The 13,167-nt window shown below is 37.6% G+C and overlaps 1 non-coding gene across 1 annotated transcript; it reads right to left on the reverse strand.

Moving 5' to 3' along the window:
- Window positions 1–9,955: 9,955 nt before the first annotated feature.
- Window positions 9,956–10,059, reverse strand: LOC120068726. The gene has a single exon (XR_005479350.1). It is a non-coding gene; the product is annotated as a small nucleolar RNA R71 (small nucleolar RNA).
- Between the last annotated feature and the right edge of the window lie 3,108 nt (window positions 10,060–13,167).

Genomic DNA, 13,167 nt, shown 5'->3' on the forward strand with positions numbered 1-13,167 from the left:
CTCAAGATATTCTTACAACTCATGCTTCCTCTAAGTTATAAGCTTTCAACTTGTTTGATCTTGCATGTTTAGGTTCCCCCTAAACTTAATGCTTCTTTTCAGGAATCACACACCTTCTATGAAAAATTACCAATGTTTCTTTTTGTTTCTTTCTGCAACGTCCACAAGAAGATACAATAATCGTTGATAAAAACCTACCTCAATCTGATTTTAATACTTCCTTTTATAACAACTTGTAAAAGAGAGGGACAAACAAGGTAATCAACATTAATACCACAAAAGTAAGGAGACAGAACATTCCAAAACAAATCCAAACCTTTTAACCCGAAGTCAATCAAAAAAGATCCAGCATTTAAATAAAATAAAATTTACATGCAAATTAAACAATAACAAGCTCCTCTTTGGTAGAAACATTTTCTTTTATTGGCAATCATGTGATGAAAAGAGAAGTAGACCAACCGACAGCATAACAATTTGAAGACCAACCAACAACACCAACCAAACAAAACAAATCAAACCCATACAACATCACAACCAATCAAACCAACAAAAATAGTACACCAACACAATACACAAACGAAACCCAGCAACATAATAGCACAACATCAGACCCTCTTGATTGCCATAAGAAGAAAGGTGGAGATGATGGAGGATGAGAAGTAGAGGGAGCTTCATCCGGAGGCAAAGACCAACTCAACAATTGAACTAGAGTATCCATAGTCGCCCGATAATCAGTAAACTACCGAATGATACCACTCATGGTCCATGATTCAGAGGTTAGCACTTGTAAACTGCAAGTTCAAAGATCAGTGGGGATTAAAAGACCACCTTTAGGAGCACGAAGATCATTAGGTACATGTATGCCATCAGTCTTAGGTGGGATGTTATGCATAATATCAGGCACACGAGAGCGTTGAACAAGTTTGTAGCTTAAGTTGATACACTTGGTAGTAGGACCAGAAGCATTAGATGAAGTAAGAATTGTTGGGCACTAAGTAAGCATAATACCACATAGAGGACGTGGGAAGCAAATAGGTAGTTTGATAGTGAAGGATTCAACTTTTGGATTTTATGTCCTAACACTCGTGGTTTGTAAACAATAAACTATTTCTATAAATGAATAAAGTTGTATTGAAGTTTTATTACATAAAGTTTTATTGAATATATGAATTGCTTATTTCGTTTTAGAAATAAATCCAGTAAACTAAAAGATACATGACTATTACAATAGTACTTGAACTTTATGTGGAGACATAAGAGTGGATCAGGTTCGAGTAAATAGTCTAAATGATCTATAGTATATGAATAAGGTTGGTTGCCTTATTCTGGTAACACTATCGGATGCGGCCCACTCTGTAGTTGTTACAAGGAGTTGTAAAGTGCTACAGACGAAGTGATCCTGATTCATACATGTAGTAACATGAGGATTGGAGGCATCCTGTGAAATGAGTTTGCGTAAGATCGGACAAAGAAATAAGTCACTCTTGCTTTATAACATTGTTTACTGTTTAAAACTGATTATTTCAAAACGATGACCTAGGTAACTTCACCTTAATCCTGAGCTAACTATGAACTCCTATTTATTCGGGATTATCCTTAGATTTTCATAGGTTAGGGTTGGCTCAACTGTGTCGACTCAATAAGCCTCCTATTTCAGGGGTAAGACCGAGTAGATGGCTAGGGACATAGGGTGTAAGACGGAATTCTCTCCTACCCGCTTTTAGGGATAGTAAAGAGGTTGTTCCCTTATGTGCTGACTCCGAGTCTTAAAGAAGGGGCCCTACCCTCTGATTGTCCCGAGGGGGACTCGGTTTGATGATCGGTAGGACTTAAGAAACAAGAGGTAATCTCGAGGGTAAAATTGCCATTTGACCCAATCGTTATTATGAACAACCTGTGAATGGTTAACTTACTAATCATGGTTATATCGAGTGGACACAATATATCTGCAGTGAAGGGAGTGTAACTCTAGGCTTTACTAGTGTGACCCAGTAGCCAACAAATATGGGTTAATTCGGTGTAAAGAGTTTAGCCGATTAATCTCGGAACGTTGGAGCCCCTGATCTGTAGGTGCACTAGGTCCTCCTACTAGCTCACAAACGGATCTGCCTTAGAGTAGCGTGATAAGTTGATTTGAAATGTTCAAATTAGAATTAAGGGAATTAGTAACTATATCTGATATAATTATACATTTAATTTTAGAGTTAAACGGAATTGGAGAATCGATTAATATTTAAATATTAAATTCAGAAATAAGGATTCATAGTATTGGAATTGATAATTAATTAATTCAATATTTGATATTAAATTAATTCTAATTAATTAAATTATTTTAATGAATTATTTATTATTAATTGAATTAGAAAATTAATTATTGAATTAATTTTTTTAAAATTAATAAAATTTTAATTTTTGAAAATAAAGTTGATTTTGGAAATCAATTTGATAATTAAAAAAAAAAATTGAAAAATGAAAGTGGAAAATCCCACTTCTTTGAAGTAGGTTAGTCACAATTCTATTAGAATTCTCAACAAATTCAAGGCAGCAGCAATATATTCCTCAAGTTTTGAGTGGAATGGCCATGAAATTGTTGCTGAATTATAAAGAAATCAAGAGGTTGAAAAAGAATGATTTTCAAAGTGAAAACCAGAAAACCTTTCTCCAAATTCCCTTATTTTGAAAAAGTTTATTTTGAGTCCCACAACTCAATCTAAGACTCCAAGAGAATAGTAGGGAAGACCTTGTAGTGGTTCACATCTAAAGGAAGCGGGATTGCAGTTGGAATTCGTGATTCAAGGGTATCTTCAAAGGTTATCGTTGAAACCTTATTTTTAGTTTATGAGCATGCTAAATTTGAAGCCAAAATTAATGAATTAGAATGTTGAATGATCATGTTTTCTTCTGCTGCTTGTTTTTGTATTCCAACATGTTGCAACACTTGATTATAGACAAAAACACGAAAATTAAACTGGGAACCAGTTCCAATTTGATAAAGCAGGATGACAAAAGATGGGTATACCCTAGAACCATGTGAGGAAGGACTCTAATTTGCTATACCGATTTTTATAGAGAATAGCATATTTGTTAGTAGACAGTTGACTAGATGAAGGCTAAGAAGTGTAGGTTCTTCTAGTAAACTCAAACACCAAGGTTCCAGCCAAAGGGTGTGGAGCACCAAGAGTGAGACAATAATCACAATCAAGAAATTTGATAACTTCATGAGATATAGTAAGTAGACACCTCTAACATGAACTTTCCTGTATTTAGTACTACTCGAATTATCAAACAGATTTGGAAGATTGACGAAGAACTCACAAATAAGTTGAGGATAAAATGGCCAAAGCTGAGTAATCATCTTCATTAAACCAGCTTGATCAATAAGTTCCATGATGGCCAGGCGGGATTGAGTCTTGTCAAATATAGTATGTTCATAAAAAATTCTTCTTCGAACAACATACTTCCATATTTGAACACTCTTTTCATAGTGGAAGGAAACCTCATTAATGGAAACTAAAGGGACATTCAGAGGAATCATCCTTCAACAACGTCTGGTAGTCACTCTTTTAAGTGTCATATGAACATCTACTATATCCGTAGATGAGTGTGAGTGAGCACTAGATATATAATCTGAAGGTTTCTCTGAGGAAAGAGGAAGACTCGAGCATGTTTTGGAAGAGGGACCAGGATTCTATGATACTTGGACCATTTTCTTCTTTTTACAATTGCTCAGTTCAACAAGCACAACATGATCATCAGAAAATCTAGGGGTGTGATACTTGGACCATTTTCTTCTTTTTACATTTGCTCAGTTCAACAAGCACAACATGATCATCACAAAAGCTAGGGGAAATCTCTTTGTCAAACACATTTTGACCGACTCAACATTAGGGTTATAAGAAGCAGATTCTCTGATAAGAGAAGAGCGACCAATAACATTGTCAAAAAGGACGGGATCATTATTCTCAAACATTTTCATCAGTAGAAACATAGTCATGATTTGCACTTACTTTCGAATCTTGAATAGTCTAGGATATCAAAACCGAAGGGCCACCAATGGTAGAAGAAGCACCAACAATATCCGGAGCAACAATTTGTTCAATCTTACTAGAAGTACAAGTACGAGGAGAGATATTCACACATGAGTCAATAATAGTGGAAGAAGGCATTCCAGGATTTTTAGAGACATTAATAGACCCAGGCAACACATGCAAAGAGGAGGAGAAAAGGTAATGCTTAGGAAAATCAAAGGACAACGGATTCACATTTAAAGAACCACCACCACCACTAGAAAGAGGAGAATTACGGCAGCTAACACATTGCACAATAGCAAGAGGGCAAATTTAAACAATATTAATAGGATAAGATGCATGCACGAGATTCTTAGTAAGTATAGCTATGTTATTACCTTGATCAACATGTAAGTCCCCAGAAGTAGGAGCATGGTGAGGACTCGAATGATTCTGTTTGGAGGCAGAGGAAGTACTTTCATTTGGACCCCAAAAGCATTAACCCTTGAAGTCGACCCATTAGACTTAACATTATGAGGACGATTTGTCAACTTGCAAAGGTTTACCATATACGCGAAAGTATTACGAGTACAATTCCTTGTATCCACCATGATGAAAACACAGAGAAACTGAAAACTCAACATAGAATAATTACACTCAGTATTAAAAAGAGAAGATTCAAAGATGCAACAAAGAGAAGAGTTGAGAGAGACAAGTCTGAGACCTTGTGAAGAATCGACACTGTTTAAATAGAAACGTGGGAATGTTTTAATACCCGTAATAAATGGGACATCAATCAAAGGATATGAAATCCAACTGTCGGTGCACATCTCCCAATACATCATAACTGATAGAGGTGGAAACAGTTCGGTTCGATATGATTTAGTGGTCAAACCGAACCAAACCGAATTTTCTAATATGTAAAATTGAATCAAATCGATTTACTGGATCAAACTGAACCGAACCGAACCACATATATGTGATTCAGTTCGGTTTTAAATTCAATTTTGGTATTTTGAAAAATCTATGTTATATTTTTTAATTAAAAAATGGTTCGGTTCGGTCTGATTTTATGTTCAATTTTGTTCTTTAAATTAAAATAATTTTGGTTTTAAATTCAATTTTACTCTATTTTTATATATATAAATATATAAATATATATATTACTTAAAAATGGTTCTTTTTGGTTTCAAATTTAGTTTTCGAAATAGAAACCAAATTGAATCGAATTAATTCGGTTTCAAAACTTCATCAAACCGGACCGAACTGCATTTTTTGGTTTCACTGAGTTTTCAGTTCAGTTCTGTTTAGTTTGGTTTTTAGAAATTGTTCAGTTTTGCAGTTTGATTGGCCACCCCTAATAACAGACATTAATGGCTATACTGGCAGCTTACACAACCCAAGACTTGCCCTTAAAGATTCAAATGTAACGACATCCAGTGGTTTGGTGAAATTGTTCTAATATACTCAAGAGAGATGACTTTGTTTTCAACCAGTTCGCGGATAAAATGATGTCTAATGACGATGTGCTTTGTTCGACTATGGTGCACCAGATTCTTTTAAATGTTTATGGCACTCATGTTGTCGCAATATAAGGTCATAATATCATGGAACACATTATACTTAGTCAACATTTGTTTCATCTAGAGTAATTGAGCACAACTACTACCTACTGCAATATATTATACTTCGACAATAGATAGGGATACACAATTCTGCTTCTTACTGAACCATGAGATAAGATTATTCCCCATGAAGAAGCATCTAGTTGATGTACGTCTTGTACCTTCAATACACCCTACCTAGTCAACATCGTAATACCCCACAAGATTAGAATTTTTATCAAATTGTACAAAAGATCATAGTTAAATTACCAAGCACAAATTTTAGGAGTCTCTTCATGTTGGTCATATGACTGGTTCTTAGGTTGGGTTAATACTGAGCTCATACACCGATGACAAAAGCAATGTCAAAATGACTAGCTGTCAGATATACCAAGCTCTCTATCATACTTCTACAAAGGCTTTCATCAACACGTACAACTTCAGAGTCTTGAGTGACTTTGGCATGTGTAGCAGCCGGAGTACATTTGGGTCACACCTTAACCACCCTAAATTTTCTCACCGTATTTCTAGCATACTTCTCATGAGATATAGGAAAATCCCCTCTTCCCTTTGCTTAATTTGTAAACCAAGGAAATATGTCAATTTTGCCACCATACTAATTTCGAACTCACCTTTCATTTGATCAACAAAGGCATCTACCATACTTGGCGACATTGCCCTAAAAATGATGTCATGCATGTAGATTTGGGCAATAATAAAATTCTGAGCAACACTTTTTATAAATAAGGTCTTGTTTATTCTTCCCTGAGTATACCCATTCTTTGTTAATAAGACTGCTAATCTATCATACCAGGCTCGTTGTTTAGAAGTTAAATAGATATTGTTAATTCTACCTAATCTGAAACAAACAAAATTTGTAAAGCCCAAACAACAACTAAAATTGACTTGTAGTTAAAACAGAAGTAAGAGGTTGATCCATAGGGAAGACTTTTTTAATCTTTTCTTAAGCTAAGTTCGACTATAAAAGCTATAAAACGGGGTTTTCATAAAGCAAAAAACATACTAAAAATCAAGAGACAAAGGATAAATGTAAACAAGTATAGTACAATCATGCTCCTAATTCGAGTTAGGGGTTCAGTACAATTCCTATCATCGAATTCTACAAATTAAATTCACAATCGAATTATGCTCACAGCTACTTATTTAACTCGATTAAGCTAGCCCCTACAAAGGTAGACAACTAGTAATAACCTAGTCAAGAGAGCATCCTAAACATTGATTAGGTTTAGGTAGGCCTAATCTTAATCAACCTACATGCTTCTACCTCTATTGGGTTCGATAGTGGCCATAAAGAATAGAAACCACACGCATTAAGTTCTAGGATTCAATTGCATCAATTAGTTGTTAAGATAGTACTCAATTAACAAAATTTTCTCCAAAACTAGTAATTAATGCATCCTAGGAGTGGCCATAAAACACAAAATTATTATTGCCTCTTGTAGATCTTGGCTAGACATTCTATCGAACACATTGAAAGCAATACATTCAATCATGATTATGACAAAACCAAGCATCTAGGCTATACATGTTCAAGATATAGATCATTCAACCTACTTCGTGAACTATAAATTAGATTCAATAATGCTCAATTCAGATTGCAAATGATAAAGAGAAAGAGAAAACTCTAAATAATTACAAGAACTCTTGAAATTAGAAACAAGATTCAATAACTACTTCACAAACTCATAGACAAATTCATGAAGAATTAAAAAATGTTGCTTACAATCCAAAGAGGAAATCAAAATCTAACCTAAATGGGAAACAAAATTACCAAAGAGACAAAATGATACAGAGAGAAATCCCAGCCGTCATGAGAATTGAGCTTCTTCTTTCGCCAAAATGAAAGAAAAAGTATTTATATTCACAATGTAGCATCGCCACGCTGAGGTTAGTATTGCAACGCTAAATCATAAAAAGGCTTACAAACTTTGAATATGACCTGTGATGCTGCCCTCGATGCTAGGTTGCACAAGGCACGCACGTGCGGAAAGTCCCGTCAAAATCCGGAGTGTTGAAACACTGTTGGGAGTGTTTTAATGTTGTCCTGTTTTGCAGCAGATGGGTGCTTTCTGTCTTCAAGCATTGCTCGACGTTTCTGGGATGCTCTTGATGCTGGGTCTGATGACATTTTGGTAGTTACTCCGATTTTCTTAAAGTTTGTTGAGTTTTTGGTTATTTTTTATCCTTTTTAGCCCAATTTCTCGGAATGGCTCCTAATCTCTGATAACTTGTAGAAATACAAGTTATTTTTTCTCTTAAGTTAGAACAACTAAGTATTTTAATGATAAACTCTCATAATTTTTATTAGAAACACATGGTTTATTCAAACATCAGCAAACTCATGCAAAAGAAGCTTTATTACTAAAAATCACGGCACTGACGCACTGTATTACAGGATTTCAACACAAGAATTAACATTAACGCATTAGACAAGTGCCGTAGGAAAAACTCTTAATGCATGGTCCATGTGTCGGAGGGAGTTCAACGCAAAGAAGAATCATTGCTCAAGGCTGATTGTGTCACATCACCACTTGCAAGTATGGGCACCTGCAGCAGGCGGCGTCTGAAAAGCTTCCAAGAGTCAGGCGGCCAACCAGGGCATGGACTTTAATGCTGACTAGGGCATGGACTTTAATGCTGCCCATTCACCAAGCTGTCTCTTATACACATCTAGATGTGTATAAGAGACAGGTGCTAGACGATCAAAAGGGTTGAGAACTACCACCACCGTCGGTCAGGGAGCGGAGGACGCCACTCTTGAGTAAGACACTCCATCCACTTCCCATACAAGTGATTGTACACAACGAGATCTCTTATACACATCTAGATGTGTATAAGAGACAGCAACGAGATTGAGCCAAAGAACTACAAGAGATTGTATTCTTTGGCTTGACTCAGTTTCCTTCTTATTTATTGCTGCTTTCATTCCATTCGATTGAATATTGCTTTTGTAAAGACTCCTTGTTTCTTTATAAAATTCATATATTTGATCCCTCATACTTGCTATAGTTTATTTCTTGTTTATGTTGAATGCATTAATACTCGATGCACAATTTCATTCTAACGCTCAAGCCAACTTGACAACTTGGTAAAAGCATCCTTAACTTAGATTGATCGAAAGAATAACTAAGCCGCATCAAGTAGAGTGCCTAGTACAGCTAGAAATAGACTTATTAGTGTTTCCTACATTCTGTGTTAGACGCATGTATCCTAGAGATAGGCTTTGTATGTTATTCGCATTAAGAAGTGTTGAATAAGGTCTAACACATAAACAAACATATAAGCAAATCATCCCATCTCATCCACATCACATCTTAGCTTTGTACACTCATCTTAGACCGACGCATCCTCTTACCTCAGCTTCCATTTTCGCATGACCCATCATTCACCACTCAACTCTTTTGTATCTTCTTGCATAGGCACAACAAGTTAGTGTAAATAATACATCTCTCATATTCATTTAGGAAAACCCCTACAATAGATACAATGCAAGGTCTGCATTTGGTTAACTCAATCCCTGAGATCGACCCTAGACTTACCAGGAACCTAAATTAGATTTATACTTGGGTCTAGTTTAGGAAAACTTGAATGTCCTTATTAGGAGTTGTGTGCGTTCTGTGCATATAACTAACACCCCAACGCGTTACTATTACTTAAACGCACCAAAGCATAAACGCATCACTTATAATTAGAACTTATTTCTCCAATTTATTTTATACAATACACTCCTAGAGTATCTCACAATAGCAACGAACAAGTTTTTGACGGCGTTGCCGGGGATTCAGGACCATCCAACGTAGGAACCGATCAAACCGTCGTCGAAGGTTAAGGCAACAATTTCTCAGACAACAGAACAGGCAGCGAGCAATGGCGGAAGAACACCCAAATCAGCAACTAGCGCAACAACTAGCTCATGCTTCATAGAATTTGATCGTGATGGCGAATAGCAGCACGCGTCCCATGAGGGAATACAAGTCCCTTGTACTATATGATTTCTCTTCAGGAATCATATACCCAACGCTAGATGGAACCAGGTTTGAAATGAAATCTGTTATGCTCCAAATGCTCCAAACTACTGGACAATTTGGGTGTGGTTATGGTGAAGATCCTCAAGCCCATATGAAGCGTTTCCTGGAAACGTGTAATTCCTTTATGATTCCTGGAATCACCCCAGAAGTAATCAGGCTGTCCTTGTTTCCCTATTCTTTGCATGATGACGCAAAACAGTGGGTGAGTTCACTGGAGCCTAGTGAAATCACCACCTGGGAGAAGTTGGTGGAAACATTTATGCAAAAATACTTCCCACCTACCACCAACGCGAGGAGACGTCGAGAGATTATGAACTTTGAACAAGAAGATACTGAGACCTTAAGTGTCGCATGAGAGCGTTTTAAGGGCTTAGTCAAAAATTGCCCAAACTATGGACTACCACTGACTATCCAAATGGAGACGTTTTATGGAGAACTGAATAGAGCATCACAGATGGCAACAGATGCAGCAGCAGCTGGTGAACATATGGACAAATACTACACTGAGGCTAAAGAGATACTAGACCGCATTGCTAAACACAATATGGAATGGTTGGATGGTACATATGATGGAAGAAATGACAGGAGAAGGAAATCTCAGAATGTTAATTCTGTTAATGCCAACGCAATAGCCACACTTTTTGCTCAAGTGGCTATGACGACCAGCCTTCTGCAGAACATAACGCTAGGAAACGCATCAAATCAGCAAGGTGAATCAGGTAGAGGCGTTTGGGCAGCCCACGGTCAACTGTGTGGGCTGTAGAGATCCTCACTCCTATGCTGAATGTCCACAAAACCCTCAGTCAGTATGCTTCATCAAAAACAACCCATTCTCTAATACATATAACCCTGGATGGAGAAACCATCTAAATTTTTCTTGGATAGGAGGAAATCAGAAGGAGCACCACCCAGGGGCAAACCATCAGCAAAGGAATGGACTATCGCCTACATTTCAACAAACGCATCAGCAACATCAACAACCCTTCAATAGAGAAGGACAGGCGTCAAGCTCAAGATCTCCGCTTGAGAACCTATTGAAGGAGTACATAGCCTAGAACGATGCGTTGCTGAAAAGCCAAGCGTCATCGATCAGAAACCTGGAGATCCAGGTAGGGCAGATAGCAAGCAAGTTGAAAAACAGGAAACCTGGCGTTCTACCTAGCAATACTGAAACACCTGGGAACAATAATGGGAATGAGCAATGTTACGCGATGACATTGCATAGTGGAAGAGCTCTTGAAGAAAGAATGAATCCAAGAAATAGAAGTCCTTCGAAAGAACACATTACACGTTCAATGGATCAGGAAGAAAGAACGCCCAAGACTACAAGCCATTTAGAAACCAGTACGTCTAACACGGGAAAGCCTAAGGTGTCACTGAATGCACCATTCCCTAGGTGTCTGATGAAGAAGAATGATGAACATCAATTCAAGCGCTTTCTTGAGCTCTCAAAGCAACTGCACATCAACATTCCACTTATAGAGGCTTTGGAGTAGATGCCAACATATGTAAAATTTCTGAAGGAAATTTTGACAAAGAAGAGAAAAGTTAGTGAGAAGGAAGTGATAGCACTAACGCAGGAATGTAACATGTTTGTAAGCAAAAATCTACCAAAGAAGCAGAAAGACCCTAGGAGCTTCACTGTTCCTTGTTCAATAGGAGGATTGGATGTGGGTCATGCGTTGTGCGAACTAGGAGCCAGCATTAATCTCATGCCACTTTCAATTTTTATGAAATTGGGGATTGTCGAAGCACAACCTACTTCTGGTACCCTTCAGCTCGCTGACAAAACAATTAAGTACCCCAAAGGGAAAATTGAAGACGTTTTGGTGAAGGTTGACAATCTCATATTCCCAACAGATTTTATTATCTTGGACTATAAAACAGATAGGGAAATACCAATTATCCTCAAACGAGCCTTCTTAGCTACCGGGAAAATTTTAGTTGACGTGCATAATGGTGAATTAACTATGCGCGTGGACAATGAAGAGGTGAAGTTTAATATGCTCAACGCATTAAAGTTCCTAGACAGTGAAGATTGTCAACTAAACAACATTGATTTGCCTGAAGAAGAGACTCATGTATGTGAGGTCCTCGTGTTGGAGGAGAGCTTGAAGGAATCAGAGCCGCCAAGTATGAGTGAATGGCGGACAAAACCAACGCGTCCATCACTTGAAGAACCACCAGAACTCGAGTTGAAACAGTTAACTGGACACTTAAAAGATGCATTCCTTGGAACCAACAACACTTTACCTGTGATCATTTTCGCAAATCTTACAGAGCCTAATGAGAAATCTCTCTTGCAGATGCTAAAAAAGCACAAGCGTGCAATAGGCTGGACACTTGCGGATATCCGAGGGATAAGTCCATCTTATTGCATGCACAAGATTAGGCTGGAACAAGGGAAGTCGGGGTCAATCAAGCCTCAAAGAAGGCTAAACTCCATAATGAAAGGAGTGGTCAAGAAGGAGATTTTAAAATGGTTAGATGTGGGAGTTATTTAGCCAATATCCGACAGTAGTTGGGTAAGTCCAGTCCAATGTGTTCCCAAGAAAGGGGGAACGACCGTGATAGTCAACAGTAATAATGAACTCATACCCTCGAGAACTGTCACGGGCTGGAGCATCTGTATGGATTACCGGAAGCTCAACGCAGCAACTAAGAAAGACCATTTCCCCCTTCCTTTCATCGATCAAATGCTTGACAGACTTGTAGGTAAAGAATTTTATTACTTTCTTCATGGTTATTTTGGTTACAACCAGATTCTGATAGATTCGGAAAATTAAGAGAAGACTACGTTTACTTATCCCTTTGGAATATTTACATTCAGACACATGCCCTTTGGGCTATGTAACGCACCAGGGACATTTCAACGATATATGATGGCCATCTTCTCTGACTTCCTAGAAAAGACCATTGAAGTCTTCATGGACGATTTTTCAGTCTTTGGAGACTCATTCTAGTCATGCATTGATAATTTGGAGGCCGTCCTCGCTCGATGTGAGGAGACAAACTTGGTGTTGAATTGGGAGAAATGTCATTTCATGGTGACTGAAGGAATTTTCTTGGGTCACAAAGTATCTAAGGCTGGCTTGGAAGTAGATGAAGCCAAAATAGATGTCATTGCAAAAATTCCACCACCAGCAAATGTTAAAACTTTACGAAGTTTTCTAGGGCATGCTGGCATTTATAGACGGTTCGTTAGAGGATTCTCTCAGATTGCGCAACCTCTGAGCGCATTACTAGAGGCGAACCGACCCTATGACTTTAATGAAGACTACACTGACACATTTGAAACTTTAAAGTATGCATTGACGACAGCCCTAATACTGATAGCATCGGACTGGACGCAACGTTTTATTCTTATGTGCAACATGAGTGAAGTGGTAGTAGGAACAATGTTAGGCCAGAAGAAGGGTAACTTGATACATCCCATCTCCTACGTGTCTAAAACATTAAATGACTCTCAGGAACACTATACCACTACTGAAAAGGAAATGTTGGCTG

Source organism: Benincasa hispida, chromosome 12 (genome assembly GCF_009727055.1).
Source record: "Benincasa hispida cultivar B227 chromosome 12, ASM972705v1, whole genome shotgun sequence".
Lineage (NCBI taxonomy): Eukaryota > Viridiplantae > Streptophyta > Magnoliopsida > Cucurbitales > Cucurbitaceae > Benincasa > Benincasa hispida.